The sequence below is a fragment of the Acipenser ruthenus genome, chromosome 4 (assembly GCF_902713425.1).
Source record: "Acipenser ruthenus chromosome 4, fAciRut3.2 maternal haplotype, whole genome shotgun sequence".
Classification (NCBI taxonomy): Eukaryota; Metazoa; Chordata; class Actinopteri; order Acipenseriformes; family Acipenseridae; genus Acipenser; species Acipenser ruthenus.
The window spans coordinates 2,133,294-2,157,862 of NC_081192.1; the positions used below are offsets into that span (position 1 = coordinate 2,133,294).

Genomic DNA, 24,569 nt, shown 5'->3' on the forward strand with positions numbered 1-24,569 from the left:
TAATAAATGTAAACTCTTAAGTATTAAGGGCATGATATTCAAAATAGCAAGTTTAGCAAGGACAGTTTTTCCCCTCAACCTGCCTTGAGAAAAAGTTGTGCCTGTGAGTGAAGTTTAAAATGGGAGTTGCGGGAGACAAAAAAAAAAAAAAAAACATTTCTGGGAAAATCCAACAGAAAAGCCTTATGGAATGTTGTTTCTTTCATATTAAAACTTTGATGAATCCCCATTTAAAGAGTAAGTTGTGGGGTTCTGAGTAATATACATTCCTCATTCCTGTCATTTTACTTTTCATCGTTAACATCCTGAAAACTTTTTACACTTATATTTTTTGAGTCTTACTCTTTAACATTTTTAACTAGAATTCTGAACACAGATAAATAGAAGCCATGTTCTCACCTTGTATGGAACTACACCTGCATCAGTTGGGTTTTTCACTAAATACCATCACTTTTTTCCCATCTTAAATTATTTTCGGACAAAATTTAAAACATTTGCTAATACCACAGATTCTTCATAGTGTTTCAAATAATTTTCATATCATTGTATCATTGTTCATATCAGACATCTAAGTCCTGGGCCTTGGCAGTAAACCTTAAAAAGACCAATATAATAATTTTTCAAAAAAAGACCAGATCTCAGGGAAACAGATACCACTTCACTCTAGGCAACACCACCCTAGAACACACCACAAACTACACTTACCTGGGCCTGACTATCAGCGCGTCAGGGAGCTTTAACCTGGCAGGAAATGCACTAAAGGAAAAAGCCATCAAAAGAAGATTATATAATATTAATATACCTGTCAAAATATGGCTAAAATGAATTGACAGCGTCATCCAGCCCATTGTGCTGTATGGTAGTGAGGTACGGAGTCCACTCAGTCAACAGGATTACACTAAATGGGACAAACACCCAATCAAAACCCTGCATGCTGAACTCTACAAAAACATACTACAGATGCAAAGAAAAACACCAAATTACGCATGCAGGGCAGAATTAGGTCGCTACCCAACACTTATAAATATTAAGAAAAGAGCACTCAAATTTTGGATAAATCTAAAGAAAAGTGAGTCAGACTCACTCCAATATAAGGCCTTCCAAACCCAAGAGCTCAGCCCTGAAAAGAGTCCCCTAAGTCTGCTGGCCTTGAAGCTCACTGCACTGACACCCACTAATGCTAACACAACACTGCTTACCAGCCCCCAATCAGAGTAAACCAAATTATAAAACAAACCAAAAACTCCTATCTGAAACATTGGGACATAGAAACAAAATCCTAAAATAAACTTGATTGTTACTGGGCCCTAAAAAGAAACTATACCCTAGCAGAGTATCTCTCAACTGTCAGAGATACAAAGCCAGATCCTGACCAAGTACAGGCTCAGTGACCACAACCTGGCCATAGAAAAAGGCCGACACAGGCAGACCTGGCTGCCCAGAGACAATCCACTTTTTCCAAACATGGCAGACCCAGAAAAACTGTCTGTACTCCTGGGGGAGGGACACACAGCCCCCCTGGCTGCCCAATACGTAGCTGCCTGCCACAACCAAAGGGGCACGCAGTGACACTCTGCATGAGGAGCACAACTTGGGAGGAGAGGAAATGTATTACTTGTAGCCACTGTATTATATATATATATATATATATATATATATATATATATATATATATATATATATATATAATTATTTATTTTAATTATTTTCTTTGATTATTATTTATTTTATCATTAACAGTACTATTTTCCCATCAATTGTATCACTTTTTTTTTTTTTACTGTACTTCGTAAATCAGTGTGTAGCACTGAGACAGACAGAGCTGCACAAACACAGAACAGCTGCACAGAGACAGACAGAGCTGCACAGTGACAGACAGCTGCATAGAGACAAACAGAGCTGCACAGAGACAAACAGAGCTGCACAGAGACAGGCAGAGCTGCACAGAGACAGACAGCTGCATAGAGACAGACAGAGCTGCACAAACACAGAACTGCACAGAGACAGACAGCTGCATAGAGACAGACAGAGCTGCACAAAGACAGACAGCTGCACAGAGACAAACAGAGCTGCACAGAGACAGACAGCTGCATAGAGACAGACAGAGCTGCACAAAGACAGACAGCTGCACAGAGACAGACAGAGCTGCACAGGGACAAACAGAGCTGCACAGAGACAGACAGAGCTGCACAAAGACAGACAGCTGCACAGACAGAGGCAGAGCTGCACAGAGACAGACAGAGCTGCACAGAGACAGACAGCTGCATAGAGACAGACAGAGCTGCACAGGGACAAACAGAGCTGCACAGAGACAGAGGTTGCGTTCTGTTACCCAGAGCCTGCTACGCCGGCTGCTCTTGGCTGCTGTCTTTTTGACGTCACACGCAGCTTTTAGAGAAACACCGTTTCCAAACCTTGCAGTGCAGCACAGTGAAGCGCTTGAAAACACAACACAACATTCCCCAATAACATTATGACTTCACAGTTATGACTTTAAGGCGATTACATTATTATTTATAGATTTTATTTTACTGTATTATTTATTTGATCACCAATTGCCATGACAAACTCATTTATTTATTTATGTAGTACTTATTTTAAGGTAATAAATAAACAAAATTGGCTGGGGATTTTTAAAATTTATTATTATTATTATTATTATTATTATTATTATTATTATTATTATTATTATTATTATTATTATTATTATTATTATTTGACATATCCCATTAGCTAAAGGGGTATTTAAAACAGAAAATAGGAAGCACTTTTTTACACAGAGAATTGTGGGAGTCTCAAACCAACTACCCAGTAACGTTGTTGAAGCTGACACCATGGGATCCTTCAAGAAACAGCTTAGAGATTCTAGGAACAATAAGCTACTAAAAACCAAGCAAGCAAGATGGGCTGAATGGCCTCCTCTCGTTTGTAACCTTTCTTATGTTCTTATGATAAGATGCCGTTCGCCTCCACTAAAAAGGGGCAGCAGTAGTTTTAGTGGTTATTTGCATTAAACTTAGCAGGTCACTCATGATCTTTGCATTGTCTCTGTGGTTCACAACAGTAGCCAGTCTTCCGCAGTAGCTTTTCAAAGTTGCGCTGGGCTGTGCAGAATTTATGCCCTCGAAGAACGCACATCTCCGCGATTCTGCTCAGAGCTGTGGAGATCTGTGCAGAACTGTGGAAATCTGTGTTATAAGGACACGTCTAGAGCTGCACAAAGACAGAGCTGAACAGAGACAGAGCTGCAGAGAGATAGACAGAGCTGCATAGTGCAGAGAGACAGAGCTGCAGAGAGAAATAGCTGCAGAGAGACAGAGCTGCAGAGAGACAGACAGAGCTGCACAGAGAGACAGAGCTGCGCAGAGACAGACAGAGCTGCACAGAGAGAAAGAGCTGCAGTGAGACAGAGCTACTGAAAGACAGACAGAGCTGCAGAGAGAAAGGGCTGCAGAGAGACAGAGCTGCACAGAGTCAGAGCTGCACAGAGAGAAAGAGCTGCAGTGAGACAGAGCTGCACAGAGACAGAGCTGCTGAAAGACAGACAGAGCTGCAGAGAGAAAGGGCTGCAGAGAGACAGAGCTGCACAGAGTCAGAGCTGCACAGAAAGAGCTGCAGTGAGACAGAGCTGCACAGACAGAGCTACAGAGAGACAGACAGAGCTGCAGAGAGAAAGAGCTGCAGAGAGACTGACAGAGCTGCAGAAAGACAGACAGAGCTGCACAGAGAGACAGAGCTGCACAGAGACAAAAAGAGCTGCACAGAGACAGAGCTGCAGAGCTGGTTGTGGTATATTGGTTGTGGTTGTCTGTATATGTTTGGTGTTATATATATATATATATATATATATATATATATATATATATATATATATATATATATATATATATATATATATATATATATATATATAACAAACAAACAAAAAAAAAACTGTGCAATATGTTATGATACATACAAGTACATACAAGGTTATGTTAGCACAGGTTTATTAAAAAGTCATATATAGCTTTTATTCCCGCATAGTATAAACTGGTCAAACGGGCTCCTGTCTGGTTTTGCTGTCCATGACGTCACCCCTTCAACTGCCTGGACTGTAGCATGTACAGACTACATACAGTATACCAACGGCAAAAGCAACACTTACAGGCAAAAAAGAGGGTTAACCTTCACTTGTAACGGAGAAAGACAAACGTAGGGTGAACATTTAAAAAAAAAAAAAAAAAAAGATTAACCTTCAACTGCAACAACAGAGAAAGACAAACGTAGGGTGAACATTAAAAAAAATTACAGGAGGAAGGGGGAGTAAACCACTATAGTACATCACTTAACAAAATTGTTATTTATGGGTAGTATTAAAACGTGTATGCTAACGTGTTTCACTTCAACAGGGGCTGAATGGATAACCATGGCAACAGCAGAAGTTGCAGCGTTGAGCTGCTGACAATAAACACTGAAGCGTTGTACCACACATAGACCACTGCAATAGACGTTGCTACAGGTAGGGGAAAGACAAGAGAAAAAGGAGATCAACGGGTCGTACTGCAGGAAGTGGGACAGGTAAGATTACTAGTAATTTGGTCACTGTTGCAATATGAATTGGATCGCTGTGTAAAAGATACTGTCTGTAGCGTAGTGTATGGTTCGCGCGCGGTGATATGGAAGCAGTGTTGTTTAATTGGGGTAGGTATGGCCGAGTTGTCAGACTCAGTTTCAAAGATACACTATCAGTTTTAACCGAGCAATCTGTACCATGACTTTGGTGGAGGGGATTAAAAACCCCGCATTACAGGACAAGTGGTTATTCCAGTGAATTCCATATCCAATTCCACTTCCAGTAAGCACGTATGTGCCAAACGCAGATAGCAAACATTCATTCGGAGTTTTAATATTGCCAGTGCATGGCAGTGTATACAAGTTACAGCAGCAGTATTAGCATATGCAATTCTTCTACTCGTATATTAGAATATTAGAGGGGAAAAACTAATTGTATAATCTAGCGAACTTGATCTAAAGAGCTGAGAACATCTGATAAATCGGTGGACAAAGAGATAAAGGCACAATAGTGAACTCCAGCAACATAATTTATAATAACACATTCGTATGTCATTTCTGCTGGTCAAATTGTACCTTTGAATTTAGTCATATACCGTGTGTGTGTGTGTATATATATTATTATTATTATTATTGCTTCTGAAGTAGTATTTAAGAAGATTGTGTTATTGCATATGCATGAGACGTACCTATTATTTTATAGTGAGAACAAAATAATGCAGAACTGGTGATTCATCTCATCCAGCATTTTACATGAGTAAATAATCAGTGAGTGTTTATTTATTTTTTTGTCAAGTCTTTGTATAAAAATGATTTACTGTGTTTTGTTGAAGATTACATTAGATAGTAACAGATAATCGATTGTTCTGCTGTACACATGTGTTGTGTAATCATAATTAGAGGCAACACAGTCTGTAAATAAGCTTTATAAATAATGCTTATTATCGATTCTTGTACAATTATTTATATGACTCAGCTCTGTTTTTTTATTGTAAAGTAAAAATATAATGAGCAAGAAATATTCACTAATTTAAACAGTTCTTTTGGTAAGGTGTTTTTCTCCAAAAACCGTATTGTATTTTATTTGTACCGAAGAAAATAACTGATGGTCTACCGTACACTGTTATCAAAGAGAGGTTTGTAGTGGTGTAAAATGTTGTTCAGCTGTTTCTCTAAGAGCATTGTTGTTTGTTGCAGTTTTACAGAGGACAGAAAGTGGCTAAATAAGGACGCTTTTGTTTTCCCAAAACAAGGCTCCTGTTTATTTTTCTTTACTAGATGTAGACCTCAGCCCTGTTTCAATATCACTGATTCACAATAGTAGTTTTTATCCTAGATGTGTGTAAAAATGTGGTTCTAATCCTGTAACTGTTACTACGGTCAATTACCTAGCTGGCGTCATTCATGAATGCTCAAGTCATCCACGGAAGGCGTGCTTATAACACCTGGACATCACATTATAGTTAGAACCATTGATACTTTTACTTTTTTGTCATGTTTACCTGCTCTGTAATTTTAACTATTTTTTAATTCCTAGAGTTATGTCCTTTAATCATACGACCCTTCTTATCCTCAGTTATACACAAGCATGCGAATAAGGGTCCAGGAAGTCAAATTCACTTTGTAAACTCCCAACCAAGATCACTTAGCTGCCTAAACCTCAGACTGACAGCAGATTATCTACATGGCTTTATTACCCTGTGACATTTATTAGAAAGCATACACTACCTCTTCCAATTAATTAAACCATCCCACAAAGTTCAAAAACAATGTCATTACATGGACAAAAGCCAAGGTCTTGCTCTTAATACACTTCGACCACAGTGGTGGAACATTTGATTCTTGGCAGAAGTTGCTGGGGAGTCACTCTGACCTTGTGATATGAAAGTTGCAAGGACCTGCAAGCATTGCTGCTACTTTATACAAGTTTAGAGAATAAAACTCACCCTAAATGATACAAATAAATTGAACATGTCGCAGCTCAAAACTTCCAATTGTTGAAACATTTAACCAATTTAAAAACTATCAGACGAATGAAATAATAGGGAGACGCTGTAGCCTCGCCCCTAGAATCACAGAAAGCACCCCAAATATATTAGTTACACCCCACCACCTTCTTTGCAGCTGTGTCTCCCTGTAGGGGGTTGATTAGTCCCATCATCCAGCCTGGTGCCCTGTGACCGCTGTCAGAGGCTCACCTCTAAAGACGCCATAAGGCGAGATCCTGGACCACAGTAAATGTTATTATTTCTAATCTTTACCTTTGATGTTCCCTTGTTCATTTCATTTTCTCAGCTGCCTAAGATCATTTCAGCCCTGTTCTCCTAGCAGGGATCAAGGTTTTTCCTCATATCATATTTGATTATGTTGTTACTGTACAGTTTTCCACGTTAATTAATGTGTAGTTGTAATGAGGAGGACTCCATGAAACAGCTGATATTAACATGTTAATATTGTCAATGACAGCACAGACAGACAGAAATGGTAAAATAGTTGCTCACAATCTCTTCCACTGGACTATGATAGCCAGTCTGTTTAGTACCAGCAGTATGTCCATAGGTTATGCATCGGAGCACACTGCTTTATTGACAAGTTGACATTTTGGACAATCCAGCTTGTTTACGTCATTGCAAAGTGAGTTTAATCTGTAAAAACTTGCAATGTGAATAATTAGTACAGACATATTTGAGTAGTCGAGCACTACACATTCTGAGTACTCTAATGCTAGTCTAGCGACGGGCAGAATAATTCACCCCAGCCAGTGGGGTGAATTATTCACATTCTGAACCCTCAACTCACAATTTGTATGGAACCAAGGCCTCACAAAATAAATCCCCTCCCCTCATAGTATCCTGGTCACAGAAGTGTTTACTAGTTTTAGCCAGTGCATTCTGCTAATTTATTGACATACATTCAAGAAAATGATGCCAATGGCATGTAATATATTTTTATTTCTTTTTTTTTTAAATAATGAATATTCAAGTACTAGGCTACTGAATAATGATTTAATTTCGAGTACTTGAGTTCTCTAACTGAGTCCTAGTAAGTACACAATATTCCTTCACCCTGCAACCTGCTTGCCAATATGTCAATTCTGTAAGGCAAACAGGAATATGAATGTTTCAGCGACCTTCAGTGTTGTAGATTTTAAAGAAAAACAGCTTCCCAACATGGTGTTTTTCGTATATGAAGAGCTGATGGGCTCACTATGTGACAGTATTCTATCAAAACAATTGTACATGTATGGGGCCTTTTACATTGAAATAACTGTCTACCAGTTATTTTCTGTCATATATTTCATCTTTAGTCACAAATGATGCATGCTTGTATTGATATGTTTGGCTTACTGTCTATTTCTGCCATGCAGTAGGTAGTGAAACTTAGGGTTAAACTATATTTGAATGTTGGCTGGGAGACATTTGTTTCTGTAGTGCCGTTTGATCGGCAAAGTGGTTTACGGTCAAATTGATGTTTCTTTGGTGTATTTCTATTAAGTGCTCTATTAAATTACATGACTGGCTTAGTGCTGCACAGTCCCTCCCATTGGCATAATGAAACTGAGCATCAGAGGAACTAGTTTATGTGTTATAACGTACTATACGCCGATAGAGGCTGACATTGATGCTAGCTCAACAGATTGACGGATCTAGCTAAAGCCAAATCTTTTGAAATATTTGGCTTTTTTATAGTTTAAAATTAATTGTAAATGAGTGTTCTCTTGTATATGTCTGTTACATTACATTCTTTAGCACACCCTCTTGAGGTGATCAGAATTTAGTTCATGATAACTTACAGTGTGTGATTGTTGGGCGAATGAAGGTTAAGACTTCTGTATTGGAAACGGTTTTCATATAGCCTATTTGATTACCCATTTGCTAAGACTGTTTAACAAGCTAATGAACAGCTGTGGGTAATGGTGACCTGTGTATTCACCAACCGATTGACTGAGCTGTTAATGGCTGTTTTAATTTTGATTAAGTCATTCATGGGAATTTGTAATGAGATATTACTCCACATACTGTAAGTGCTATTAATAATAATATTTACATTATTTACAATACTAGCACATGATTGGCTTATGTTGACCACAAACCTAACCTATATCTTGGTAAATTGTGTTGTCGCTTTCTGTTTCATCATACAGGGCTGTTCTGGCATCTCCAGGACTACAAGTAGCATTATCATAGATCTGGTCTCTGTAAGTCGCCTTGGATAAAGGTGTCTGCTAAAATAAACTAATAATAATAATAATAATAATAAATATAATGTACTATATATCTATGTGAGTCCCTTTAGTTTGACCCTCCTAAGGTGTCTCTGATACTGGTAGTTCCTGAAGTCTCTGCTTCACTTACAAGTAAAATCTCAAACAGGTCTAGAAAATGTACACATTGCTATAACTGGGCTTGTAGCTAGTGATAATATATTTTGTTGCTTTCAGACAATTTGCACTTCACAGCAGTCTTGTCTTGACCTTTATTGCCAAATACATTCCAGTGTTGAGGAATACAGCAGATTATGAGTGTGCAATGGATTACAGCATATGAAATATTAGGAACTAGAGATGCTCTTCAGGTGTGGCAAAACAGCGCTGCTTTTTAGATCTCATGAGTCAGTCACTATCTTGCCAGTCACTATCTTGCCATACATGTTTTAGATGTAATTCATTTTAGAGTTTTACCAGAGAACCGCTAAAAGGTTAACCTTGGTTAGTACCTTGGGAGTAGCTTGGCATAAGGAGATGCCTGTTTTAACGTTTTCTATGTGACACTTACATTTTAAACACAATTTGTAGAGCTAAGGTTATTTAAGTAAAGTAGCTCGAGGACTGGAAGGATTAGGGTTCTGAATGTTAAACTAATAAGGTACAGACGTGCTCAAATTTGTTGGTACCCTTACAGCTCATTGAAATAATGCTTCATTCCTCCTGAAAAGTGATGAAATTAAAAGCTATTTTATCATGTATACTTGCATGCCTTTGGTATGTCATAGAATAAAGCAAAGAAGCTGTGAAAAGAGATGAATTATTGCTTATTCTACAAAGATATTCTAAAATGGCCTGGACACATGTGTTGGTACCCCTTAGAAAAGCTGATAAATAATTGGATTATAGTGATATTTCAAACTAATTAGTTTCTTTAATTAGTATCACACATGTCTCCAATCTTGTAATCAGTCATTCAGCCTATTCAAATGGAGAAAAGTAGTCACTGTGCTGTTTGGTATCATTGTGTGCACCACACTGAACATGGACCAGAGAAAGCAAAGGAGGGGAGTTGTCTGAGGAGATCAGAAAGAAAATAATAGACAAGCATGGTAAAGGTAAAGGCTACAAGACCATCTCCAAGCAGCTTGATGTTCCTGTGACAACAGTTGCAAATATTATTAAGAAGTTTAAGGTCCATGGAACTGTAGCCAACCTCCCTGGGCGCGGCCGCAAGAGGAAAATCGACCCCAGATTGAATAGAAGGATAGTGTGAATGGTAGAAAAAGAACCAAGGATAACTGCCAAAGAGATACAAGCTGAACTCCAAGGTGAAGGTACGTCAGTTTCTGATCGCACCATCTGTCGCTTTTTGAGCGAAAGTGGGCTCCATGGAAGAAGACCCAGGAGGACTCCACTTTTGACAGAAAAACATAAAAAAGCCAGACTGGAATTTGCTAAAATGCATATTGACAAGCCACAATCCTTCTGGGAGAATGTCCTTTGGACAGATGAGTCAAAACTGGAGCTTTTTGGCAAGTCACATCAGCTCTATGTTCACAGATGAAAAAATGAAGCTTTCAATGAAAAGAACACCATACCTACAGTGAAACATGGAGGAGGCTCGGTTATGTTTTGGGGCTGCTTTGCTGCGCCTGGCACAGGGTGCCTTGAATCTGTGCAGGGCACAATGAAATCTCAAGACTATCAAGGCATTCTGGAGCGAAACGTACTGCCCAGTGTCAGAAAGCTCTGTCTCATTCACAGGTCATGGGTCCTCCAACAGGATAATGACCCAAAACACACAGCTAAAAGCACCCAAGAATGGATAAGAACAAAACATTGGACTATTCTGAAGTGGCCTTCTATGAGTCCTGATCTGAATCCTATCGAACATCTATGGAAAGAGCTGAAACTTGCAGTCTGGAGAAGGCACCCATCAAACCTGAGACAGCTGGAGCAGTTTGCTCAGGAAGAGTGGGCCAAACTACCTGTTAACAGGTGCAGAAGTCTCATTGAGAGCTACAGAAAACGTTTGATTGCAGTGATTGCCTCTAAAGGTTGTGCAACAAAATATTAGGTTAGCGGTCCCATCATTTTTGTCCATGCCATTTTCATTTGTTTTATTATTTACAATATTATGTTGAATAAAAAATCAAAAGCAAAGTCTGATTTCTATTAAATATGGAATAAACAATGGTGGATGCCAATTACTTTTGTCAGTTTCAAGTTATTTCAGAGAAAATTGTGCATTCTTCGTTTTTTGTGGAGGGGTACAAACAAATTTGAGCATGTCTGTATGTGTCATCTAAATAACTTATTTTCTCAAAAAACTGTACTGGCTCATATGTAGGTAACTGAATACAGGCAGGGACATTATTTTAGTTTAACTTTGCTATAGATATTATTCAGAGGATAGTAGTGTAGGCCTGTTCATGATAGAGTGGATTGATCATCTAATTTGCTACATAAGCTGCACGCACTTGACCTCCATACTGAAAACTTGAGAGCCACAGACAATGTCCTGCTTAAATGGTTGATTTGGAAGATTACAAATTGAATTTGAAAAATGCTTGTATCAACACATTTTCAGTGTTCCTCAACATTGCACAGACCAATCATGTTAGCATAGGTTCTTTTAAAAGGCCAAAGACTATCAAGCTAAATGCATCACATGTAGCTTTTAAGCTATTACATAAACTTTATACAGTACTGTGACGGAAATATAATGAGTTCTGGTTGTAAATCTCCCTCTCGACCTGTGAGGATACGAAGTAGCGAAAGGGAAAGGCTTTGGACAGGTTGTCCTGACAGTTCATTCCCTGGGTTGGGAAGTCAATCAGCCTGGAAAAAGACGAGACTCCAGTGCGAGAATGTATTGACCTGGAAGGTAAACGAGGTAGCAGCTGCAGGCAATAGAGTCAGCTGCAGTCATTTACCAAGGGGTCATGCATAATCGCATAAAAGGGGCTGGAGAATTGTAAATCTTTTCCTTCGCTTGGGTTTTGTTACGAGGAAACTGGAAGGACCGGGAGATTGCCCAAAATAACTAATGAAAGGAGTTCGTGAGTGTTTTGTTTGTTTGTCTGTTTAGTAATTGTCTGTGTTTGTTATCACTAGACGGCTAAACACAGATCCGGAGATGTCGCCAAGGGCCATCACGAAACCGGATCATCACTGCACTACCGTCACGAATAAACATTGTTATCAGCACTTGTTTCACTAATAGCACATATTATATTGTACTTCACCACAAGCACTTAGAGCACTCACTTTGGAACAGTGATCGTGTGTGTCTAATTGTGTGTGTTTTGTACCGTGTCTATTTGCGGGACTGCAACCCTTTGTTTCATTACTGTGCAATACACATTGTTGGGTATTGCCAGCTCTTTATTATTTACTGGCGGTTCATCAGACCATTGGATTATACACCATTAAAACAATCATTTTCACCCGTACTTTGTTGTCTGTGCATTCTTGGAATTACTGTAACCGCACTGCACCTGCTATACACCTGCTACCACTTACCACTTTGCCACAAGTACCTTTATATAATAGAGGATATATTGCAATGTTAGTTTATTATTGCAGTGTGTTGTAGTGCTGTTTTGTTCGCCTGTGGGGCATATCAACTTCAACCTCCGTCTTGATCTCCTGCCTGCCACTCAGCAGTGAATGCACGCACCCGCCTGGTAGGCGGCTACTCTTGTCACAAGCATTAATACCCTGTGTCTTTCTAAACAAGGGATTTAGAGGAGCTCCCTAATAAAAACTGAATCTCAAAACAATAATTGTGTGAATATAGTAAGTGTTACAGCTGTGTGTAATGGAATTTAAAACAGGATTCATTCATCCACCTTTTTACATATCCGCCCTTACTCTGGTCCCACCGCAGTTGGATATGCGTTGGATTACTGTAGTGCTGGGACGAATATCCAAATATTTGAACGAAGGTTTTTGACATGTATTCAGACACAAAAATCAGATGTTCGTATTTCACAAAAAATAACAACATTACTTTATGAAAATGTGTCGATGCTCACTGTTTACTGTGAAGAAATGGCAATGGCAAGGAATGAAAAAAAAGCGGTGTCAGTGTTATGTACTATTTATTTTGGGAATAAACAAAACAGCGTTTAACTTGAACTGCTATTTGGCATCCTTTGTTTTGTAGTTAATTCATTGGGGTAAAGTAAGGTTGTGAAAGGATGGCTTGAGTGTTGCGTGTGGGTGGTGATGTCACAGACCAGGAAGAAGTGCAAAAACAAAAGGTACAGGGCTAAACTGCCGAAGCAGTACTTTTATTAACTAATTACAAATAAACAGTTCAAACAAAAATACAAGAACAAAAGGACACTTTGGCCAAACAAGACAATAACCAGTGAATGAACGAGTCCCTCTGTTGTTTCTTTTTCTTACTGGTAGCATTCGCTCTTCTTCTTAACTTAGCTCTCCTCTGAGCCCGGTGTGGGTCTTTTATACTGTGGCTGGAGCCTTAATTACCCATTAAACAGTTACCTTATTAAGGCTCCAGCTACATTCCCACTGGCTTTATTAGGATGGGGATTCAACCCTATCCATGCCAACCCCATTTTTTATTTTTGTAACCCGACAGTGTACTTTTACTTTGTATCACATTTTTGTTTCATTCGCTTGTTTTGTATCTCTTTATACCAAATATAGCATCCTCATTTGTGCTGTACTTGTATGAGTAAGTCTTATGCTTAATAAAGAATTGGAATATCGAGTAGTATTGTTGATTCCAAATAAGTCATGAAAATTCCACACCACATTTTATTTTGAGAGTGGGTTAAACATTGTTTGTGTTGTGCATTGTATCAGGCTGCCTCATCATACCCTCTTCCCTTATGGATATTAACACCCGAGCCTCTTCATCGCTTCAGTAAGTGGAGGATGGACACTGGTTTTGCTCAGACATAAGTGACTAGGAAAAATTGCATTGGAGTATAGTTACCGTAAAACTTTGAATAAACACACCGCTGTTTATTTAAAATCAAAGCAAAAATGACTAATTTGTTTTTATAACACGTACATTGATAAGAACGCTGGAAAAGGAGCAAAATACAAATATTCATTGCAAGACTCAAATGCACGAAATACTGTTAATACAAAAAAACAACAAAAAAACCACTTACAAATACACTAAAAGGCAACCCTGTTAATATCAGAAAACATGTTTGTATTTTACTTACTTTCAGCATGCTCAAAAAAGCTTCACAACTGGTTTTGAAATGAATAACACCATTAAAAAGAATTACGTGTACCTTAAAATAAATTAAATTCAGTTTTCTTACCATTCATCCTGAGCCTCGGGGTCTCTTCATCCTGGTTAAAAAACAAATTGGTAAGCTCGCTGTACAGCCGTGTGTGTGTATTGGCTGGAACATTCAGTATGACGCACATTATATTAATATTCATAACCCGACATTTAAAAGAGAAAATACTGAGACTGTTTTTTGGGACACTTTCACAAGCTTTCCCTGCCAAGTTTCACGTGTATTGTTGATTCACATGAAATAATCACACATGTAAACTGGCCTATGATGGCTGTTACTTTTATCTGAAGTGTTCACTAGAAGTAATCATAAATAGTGGTATAAGGTGCACATTCAAATTAGATTTAAATAGCAATATATATGGTATATCTGAGGTGCACAAAAAGGTTATGATGAAAAAAAAACATTTATTTCAGAACATTTTGGCTTTCGGCTATGTAGAAAGAACACAGCTTTTTCTTTCTACACAGATGAAGAAGGGCTTTTGTCCCTCCTGAAATAAATTATTTTTTAAAATAACTTAAACCCTTTGTGTACATCCATCATGTTTTCCATCTATATATCATCATCATCTTCAGACTTTTTCAGTCCAATACTGGATGAAGGCCTGTCCAAGATTCTTCCACCAAAGCCTGTCTGCCGCATCCCTCATCCACGTTGCTCTGGCGTGTTTCCTGATTTCCTGGAGGTATTCTTCTTGGTTGCTTTATATCTCTTGGGATCCAGTCTAGTATCTCCTTGGTCCAGCGATGGTGTGTTCTTCTTGCTACATGTCCGGCCCACACTGCCATTTCATTTTTTTCGTTCTTATAATAACATTGCATACTTTTGTTTGCTCTCTTATCCATTCCTTCCTTTTCCTGTCTCGTCTTGTTATTCCCAGCATGCATCTTTCCATACTCCGTTGAGTCGTTTGTAATTTTTGAGTCATTTTTGCATTTTTCCAGGTTTCACATCTGTAATTTAGCACTGGCAGCACGCATTTGAGGCATCTTGAGGCATAAGGGTAGTTTCTCTTACAGAACCATGTTTAATCTACCAAAGGCACTCCAGCCCATTTTTACTCTTCTGTTGATTTCGCACATTTGGTTCTCCGTTGCCGAAACTAAATGTCTTGAGTATACATAGTTATTGACATCATTAAGCTTGATCTCATTGACTTCAATTTCCTGTGGAGTTGTATATTTATTGAACATGACTTGAGTCTTCTTCAGGTTAATTTTCAAACCTGCTTTGATGCTAGCCTCGTGTAGTTCTTGCATTCTTGTTTGTAATTCTTCTGGGCACGTTGTAAACATAAGGATGACGTCAGCAAATCGTAGGTGATTCAGGTAGGCTCCATTGATCTTCAGCCCCTTATTTTTCCAATCCAGTGTTTTGAAAATGTCTTCTTGGGTGGCTGTGGTGGAGTGTCCCGCCCTTATATATATATATTTATTATTATTTGTATTTTTGTTAGCGGCGCAGATCAAAGTGCCGCATATTTGTTGTTTGTTTTTATAATTTAAAAACCTCGTGAGCATGCATGACTGATCAGCTACTGATTACTTAACTAGCTGACAGTCACGCATCCTTACTAAACTCGTGAAGACTGTGGTAATAAGATAATTAACAGCTAGTTAACCCCTCGGCCAGAGTATAAGAACCTGCAGCTGTCCGTGCTGCAGGGAGAGGAGAGAGCGAGGAGAGAGAAATTACATTTAAAAAGACAACTGCTAAGTATCGTGCTGGTGCTAAAACCAGCACGCTTATTTGTTTGATTATTTGTTTGGCCAACGTGCCCTTTTGTTTTGTGCGAGTGGTTTTGTTTTGTTTAAACTGTTTCTTTATTATTTTAATAAATACGCTGAGCGCAGTTGCGTTCAGCTTCACCCGCCCATCCATTGTCCTGGTCCGTGACGTCACCACACCTCACCACTGCAAGCCATCCTGCCACAGTGGCCATGAAAAGCTTTGGGGAAATTGTATCTCCTTAACGAACTCCTTTTTTAATCTTGATTTTGTCGCTGTTTTTATGGAGTCTTACTGTGGATGCTGGATTTTTGTATATGATGCTCATCAAGTCTCTGTATGTTTTCTCAATTCCTTGTTTTTTCAGAGAGCTTAATACAGATCTTGTGTAAACAGAGTCAAAGGCTTTTTCATAGTCGATGAATCCCAAGCAAAGTGGTAGTTTGTACTCGTTGCTGGTTAGAATCACTTGCCATACAACTTGGAGATGATCCATTGTGCTAAATCCACTCCTGAATCCTGCTTGCCCATTTGATTGTGCCGAGTCAAATTTATCTTGAAGTCTGTTGGTGAGCAGACCGTGGTTGAGGTGTCGGCAGAAACATGGGGCATATTATGCCCTTGTTGAGGAAATGAGGCTCAAAGACGCAGAAAAGTACCAAAACTTTTTACGGATGGACACCCAATCATTCGAAATACTACTAAACTTAGTAAAACCTTTTTAAAAATTACCGACTACGAAATCGTGTAGGTGTCTTATTGGGTCGGTCTAGTAATCCTGAAAGAATGGCACGAATAGTTTGAGGAAGAAAGGCCCCCTTTGTGGAGAAGATCTTGGAGTCTTGCAGAAATTAGGATTTGGAGACTGGTAAGTTCTGCACATTTAGAAACAGTGGGTCCGGAGGCATGGACCGGGGTCTGGAGGCCAGATATCTCAGCATGGAAGCATGGGGACAGAAAACAGAATTAGTGTGAGCAACAGTTACTCCTTCCCTTAATTTATCAGAGTGTTGACAGATTCCCGGACTCCTTTGTGATGGGTGATTTGATGAAGGTTGGAGCAGATCCTTGAATGTCCCACAGCAACATTTGTATCCTGGATGGATCAGATCTTTGATTGTCCACAGCAACATTTGTATCCTGGATGGATCAGATCTTTGATTGTCCACAGCAACATTTGTATCCTGGATGGATCAGATCTTTGATTGTCCACAGCAACATTTGTATCCTGGATGGATCAGATCCTTGAATGTCCCACAGCAACATTTGCATCCTGGATGGATCAGATCTTTGATTGTCCACAGCAACATTTGTATCCTGGATGGATCAGATCTTTGGTTGTCCTGCAGCAACATTTGTATCCTGGATGGATCAGATCTTTGATTGTCCACAGCAACATTTGTATCCTGGATGGATCAGATCTTTGATTGTCCACAGCAACATTTGCATCCTGGATGGATCAGATCTTTGATTGTCCTGCAGCAACATTTGTATCCTGGATGGATCAGATCTTTGATTGTCCACAGCAACATTTGTATCCTGGATGGATCAGATCTTTGATTGTCCACAGCAACATTTGTATCCTGGATGGATCAGATCTTTGATTGTCCACAGCAACATTTGCATCCTGGATGGATCAGATCTTTGATTGTCCTGCAGCAACATTTGTATCCTGGATGGATCAGATCTTTGATTGTCCACAGCAACATTTGTATCCTGGATGGATCAGATCTTTGATTGTCCACAGCAACATTTGTATCCTGGATGGATCAGATCTTTGATTGTCCTGCAGCAACATTTGTATCCGAGGTAGTGAGTTAAAGGAATGTTAATTGTGAGTCGTGCAGCTGATCTGTCAGCCTGACACATATCGTAGGGAGACATGATTGCATCAAGTAAACGAAAGCTATTGATTAGGTAGTTGAATTTTGAGTAGTCCACATGACCGAGCATGAGTGAACCTCGATTAACGAGTGATATTGTACCCTGATGGGTAATGATGTGAAAAGAGACACTAATGCAAAAGTAGAATTCTACAATAGGATGTTCAGATGTGACAATGAGTGATTGAGTATGGAAACTATCAACTGTATTATAGGATCCTCGGGTGGTTTGGGACCTAATTTGCTATTAGGTTGAACACTAGATCATAATGTGTGTCTTTGAAAAGCTTGTAGATTGACCAATGAATGCACTAGGCCAGAGGCAGTTCAGGTTCAAGTGGGTGACGCACACTCTGTGGCTCGAAGGAATTGAAGAAAGAATAATAAACAAAAACAAAAAGAGAGTAAAAATAAACACAAGTTTATTATTTTTCTTCTCTGTATTCATTCGTGTTAATTATTCTTTCTTCTCCCCCTTCTGTTTCTGTGAGCCTGCATGTTGATGACCTTCGACACCGCTTGCTCGATTCCGATCACAGAGTGATAGTCGGATGTGCAGTTGAAAGTCAGTTTCATAATTGCACAGAGTAAGTGCAAGATACCGTTAGAATGTTTGAGAGAATTAACTTTAAAAAAAAAAAAAAAAACAATGCTAGTATTTAAAATGTCTTGCTCACAAACATTTAATGTTTTACAGTGTGTGTCATGCGGCTCTCTGACATATGAAAATGCTTGTATTAATGATACTATAGATTTCCTGCCTGAAAACCTTGCAAGCGTTATAGTACCATAAAAAGTGTTTTTCTAAAAACATAATAAACATGTGTAGACTTTTAATTCATTGGTAGGAGTTTCTTCTGACAAGGTATGGCATTGCATGGTAGTAAACACAGGAGATCAACAGTGGAACTGTACCTTTGGAATGATGGCCAGTGGAGAGAATCTGCCAATTTGTTGTCACAGCTTTTCTAGCTCTACCTACTGTGTTTCCAATGCTTGTTACGCAAACACCTGACAATCTCTTAGAGGAAACCAATCTGTTCCTGATAAAACCTTGCCCAGGCACAGACAGACTGACATCCTCGTGAGTCCAGTACACGTATCCAGATATCATCTGTTTGTGAATATGTTTGTCAGAGCTCTACTCTTACACAGATTGGTATAATAGTACCAGGCTGTTGTGCCAGACATTTCAAGGTTGGATGACCTCAAAGTGTGAGGCTTTTGCTTGCTGCACTGTGTCTCAAAGCTGTGAGGGTGCACAGTGAAATAAGAAAACCGAGATTAAATTGCCTTTTGTCATTTTTAAACTCAGCTGTTGGGGATATATATATATATATATATATATATATATATATATATATACACACACACACGTGAGTTTATCTTCAAACTAGGATCTTTGAAACGGAATGGAATGACATTCTATTCTGACATAATCATGACATCCTCATAATTCTTGAAAAATAAGAAGGTTACTGCAATGTGTTTACTTTTCTTTTTACACAGCTGAAGTAATAAATACATTTTTAATCATTTAAATCTTTTGTGTACATCTAAAAATATTGTTTTTTCATTTTTGTACACTGCAGTTATACCTCCTTTCAAACCTGTATCTGTCTATCTACAGTATATATGGCTGATCCCTTTATTCCTTACGTGGTTGTTGCTGTATAAATTTTAAATGTTTTGGTCAGATACATAATGGTATTGTGATCAGGCATTGGTCAAATTGTATTGGGCATGGGAACTAGGGGAACTAGGGGTGCTGGGGGTGCTGTTTTTGTGAATCTTCTGAGCTGTGTGTGCAGCTTTTGCTTTGGAACAGAAATGATAATAGACAAATCAGTGCTGACTGTCACAGCAGGGGCGGGATATTTTATAAATCACGCTGTTGCATTCTCACGAGAGTTGGTTAGTAGTGGGAACGCATTAGAAGCTTGTATACAGCAGAACAGTTATTGAAAATGTCCCAAAAAAGAGAAACATATTATTTTGTAAATTCTCAATGGCACCACATGCTAAAAGTAGCTAGTCAGAAATGCCACTAAGTGGGGTTCTGCTTTGTGGAGCAATACTAAAAATACACATACACAGTGACATTCTGGATGCGCTAGATATCCATTCCATCATGAAAGCATTTATCAACATGACACCGGAGAGCAAGTCCACCTACTTTCCGATTTGTTTGCTTGTTTTATGGTAAGCATGTTGCAGTGTTTGCTCTAGGACTTACAGACTGAGGGTCAATGTGGCCCCCTCTCAAAATTTTAGGGGGACATTTCCTTCAGTGAGGGGTTCAATATGTTTGATGATTCAGAACCAACCACCGTTTCTTATTTTTGTTTGTTTTAAATATGCCAGCAGAGTTTACTGACCTTTTGTTTCTGAAGAACAAAAAATAAAAATGAAAAGCTGTACATACAACCAAGATGTCTCTACAATACTCACTGTCACTTTTGGGGAAAATATTGGGAAATGTGTCACAGTGATGCTGGTGTATCACTGAGTAGAGGATATACCAAATCACATTAGATTTTTAATCTGCATACCCCTTTCCAAAAAATGTGGTCCATCACGTACCCCCATCTGAGATAGTCATAATAAAATGAAAACAGAAAAAAACGGTCTGTACAATAACGATACAACAAAACGCACAAGCCTTGGAGTGTGTGATGGATACAGTTACAAAAGTTACAGTATTATAATGGAAAACATATATATATTATATTCATTTTTGGATAAAAATTGTCCCTCAAACAGGTTTCTAGTTGTTGGAAATGTCAACATCATTTTATCGTAATTACTAATTAATTAAAATCAACTAAGCCTCCGTGCTAGCCCCAATCACTCAGAAATGAGATAGGACTATTCCGTGATAGTTGGCAATCATGTATTTTTTATTGATAATAAAATTACAGAAAAGAAGGCAACTAAAGTTCACTGTCCACGCATCTCTACAGCTGACCTCATCATGAAAACATATCACTGGCATTTTTAAATTCTTGGTGACTGAAACGTACAGTACTGATGCTAAATAAAAAATAATAATGAAACACTTACGTAGTATCAGTGTGATGGATGTCCCTGCTTGTTAACACACAAATCACTGATTATGGCAGGGAAATTGGAGAGAGCTTCAGTCGCACGACATTTTTGGCATTTTTAATCTCTGACGGTATTTCGTTATGATCACCCTTTGCTAGTAATGTACTAGTATTGTGTCAACAATCCATATTTTTTCACTGGATTGAAAGCTAAAAACTCTTACTCTCACACCAGACGTAGCGGCTTGTCAAATTAGACCGCATGGCAATACTTTGGTTTCTAATTGGCCATACATTCTGTATTTTGAAATTAACCAATAGTACTTAAGTTACAATAAACTTTCATCGGGTGTCACACGGCTGGCTGAGTGGTGACGTCAGAACCAGACGATAAATAACACAGACAGGACAGATGAGGTGAAAAGATGAAGGCACTTGCTTGCGCCGGTTTATTGTAAATAAAAAGGTTGTACAAAACAGAAAACACAGACTGAACAAACAAAATGGCGCGTTGGCCAAAGTAAATAGACAAACAAAACGGATTAACACTAAACAAACAGTGGACGGACAGACAAACAAACACAGTGAGTCTAAACAGTTATTATTCTTCTTCTTTTTATTATTGTTTATTTTACCTCCTCTCCACACCCGTTCTCCACTCACCGAGCACACAACCCCGAGTGAATAAAACGTGCATCTATATATACTGTTGTGCCGGGATTCAATTATGAATTAATAATTCACTTGAATCCCAGCACGTGAATTAATTATGTGCAACCTCGTGCTCACATATTAATTACTTTAAATGCATGTGAAGTGATGTGCAATCCTCATGCTTACATAGAACTATACATTTTAAATAACTCGTGCTGCACACACCCATTTATATCCCGTGCAGCCAACTACAATACACCAACATTAACACACGCAACATACATACAACATAGAAATGCACACAGGGGCGGAGCACATTGCCACATCGGGTCATTGAAAAAAATTAATATCGATTTACACGAACGCACACAGGAAATAAAAGTCTTTTGGTTTTTTAAAATATGTAATTTTTTTTTCTATCCCAAAGACAGACTGCAGTAACTGCCTAAATGTACATATTTAATATGTAAATTAGCCATGTGTGCACTGAACGCTGTCACAGCACATCAGTCTGGTGTTAGTGATTAAACGTTGATTACATGACAAAAGTTTGTAATAGATTGGCAAGTGGTACTAAATAAAATGCGTTGTCTGCCATTTCAGAATTTTTCTTGCGTACCCCAGTTTGAAAACTGCATTAGAAGAAACCACATTACCAACAGATACAGTTTAATAGTAGTCGTATTTAAATGCCAGGTAAATTCTTACCTTCCAGCTGCCCCTTTATTTTGACAATTTCCATATCAAAAATTGCATTTATTTTTCATTCTTAGACCCCAAATAAATATTTTGGACAGTTTTCAAAACAATTTTTGAACATGCGATTGTGTGATGTTTTTTGTGTTTTTGTTTTATTAACATGTTTAACACAATAGTTACAGTTTACAATAGCATGCCCACTATAAAAATAGTTCCAGCGCCACTGAATTGTATACATTTCAGCTGTTTCTAAACTTCTCCCTGAAGGCAGTTTTTCCTTGGGATAAATAGGGGGTGAGGGATATGATTAGAAACAGAGTTCATGCTACTTGCCCAAAATCACCTGTTAAAAGTATTTTTTTTTTTTTTTTTATCAGCTATATCAGAATATGTATTTTGTTTTTGAATAATGTAGAAGTTCCAACAAAAGGTGTACTGCATTTATTAGGAATACCTTTCCTTCAGTGTAACAGTCAAGCATTGTGGGATGTTGCTGATTTTGATCAGTCTAAAATGAAGCACAGTTAAAGTTAGCACAAGCCCATGATAGAGGATACAAGCCCATGTTGAACCCACAGACACTTTATCTAAAACACTCATTCCCTGTGTTATTAATGTCTCTAAAAAGGCTAAAAATGTGTCTCCAGCAGATCATGTAAAGCAGTATCCAGCTAGAGCTGCCACCTGGCCCCATAATTCCGGAACACTTTGGGACGGGTCAGGGATTTTAAGTTGCCCTTAAACTGAAAGAAATAATCACGTGAACTTACTTCATTTATACTGCTTCTTAATTATTCGAATCATTGTGGTAATACAGATCTTACAAAAAAAAGTATCTTGAATAAACATGTTTGTAGGTTTATTCAATATACTTTTTTATTTTGTAAAATTAGTGTTTATATAGCCCTGTTAATTAGTAATCTATAGCCCTAATTTACACTGACTCTCCCAATTAAATAATAACACTGATTAGGTGTTCACGCTGTCTGGTGTCAGGAATAGTGAACAGCTGGTCAGTATTAATGATCTGAGCGGGAGAAGGCCATATACTATTAGAAACTATAAAGAAACTTTAAAATATATATTTTTAAAACTATTAATAAAATAAATAAATTTTGATGATGATACTTATTTATTTATTTAATTTGTTAAAAGCTGTTATTTTATTGTCATTCTGCCTCAAGATAATTAATCAACAGAATAAATTTAGCAAAGGTTTAGCGCTCAGTTCATGTGTTGATTTCCTTCAGTTTAAAGGCAACTTCAAAACCCTGTTCCGTCTCGCAGTGTTCCAGAATTATGGGGCCAGGTGGCAACCCTAATACAAGCCCATATTGAACCCACAGACATTTTCTCTAAAACACTGTGAAACATTCCCAATGTTATTAATGTAACTTTTAGCTGTCTGATCAAAATCAGTAGAGCAACCAACATGCTCAGGAAAGGGTGCTAACTCATTGTAGTGAAGTAAATTGAGAAACCCAGGAATCCCCTTTGTATACAATGTCATATGTTCTTAATTTCCTCAGTGCACCATGATTGTGATGCTTTATTAGCTAGACAGCACACTATCCTCTCGTTCTGACGTTCACAGGTTTGGATACTGCCTTGGCAGTATCTTCTAACACCCTCGATGCTGTTCTTTTAGAAGTGTTGCACTTCAGATGGGATGTGAAAGTGTTGTTTGGTCTGCTTAATATGTCTATTTCTCAAAGAATAGCAGGCGGTATTTTGCTGAGATTCCCACAATAACTTTCACTGTCTGGGATAAGCGTGGGCACAAGGCAGGGTTAGAAACTCACGCCCGAGGTGAATTAAATCTGATGAGGACTAGTTGATGTCTGTGTCTCAGTACTCTGGGCGAGTACTTAAAACAAATGTACACATATACTCTCACGTTTAATCTTGCGTTAAAAAAATGCAGGGAAGTCAATTTTCTAATGGGGTGTAGCAGTGGTGAATAAGCATTCACAAATAATGCTTAGAAAACAGTCACTCGGAACTGAAACCTCCCGTCATCTCCCCTGCAATGCCAACCCCACTTAATGACGTTTTACGTTTGTGTTCTCCCTCTGCACGGGATGCAAAGTTTATCGTTTGAATTTACTGAAACGCGTTGCATCTTTTGAAGTAAGTGTAAAGTCATTTTAAAAAATGTAGAGATTTATACTGGGTTACGAAGATGTCATTAGCAAAAGGGGCTGGTTTTACTAAACATTATAAAACTAATAAACAAACAATCACCATAATGAACATTATAGTAGTATGTTGCTTAAAACATAATAACACAATATATTCATAATACAGTTGACTTCTTATCTATAAACAGTAACACATTTAAAGCTTGGGACTCGCTGTATGTAGCTTGGTATTGTTTACATTATCGTCAGCATATTTTAAGTGAATGGAAGCTGAAATTACTTTTTTAAAACACACTTTTCTTATACCAATACAGTACTGGTGAGCGATAATCAGTTCGTTTGAAAACCAGGCTTTAATC

The 24,569-nt window shown here is 38.2% G+C and overlaps 1 protein-coding gene across 1 annotated transcript in view; it reads left to right on the forward strand.

The window, feature by feature from the left end:
- Nucleotides 1-4,223: 4,223 nt before the first annotated feature.
- Nucleotides 4,224-24,569, forward strand: part of LOC117400757 (protein FAM135B-like) — a 107,830-nt gene continuing 87,484 nt past the window's right edge. Inside the window, exon 1 of the mRNA XM_059021291.1 lies at nt 4,224-4,560. The gene's annotated coding sequence lies outside the window, so the exon portion shown is untranslated. The remainder of the gene's footprint in view (nt 4,561-24,569) is intronic.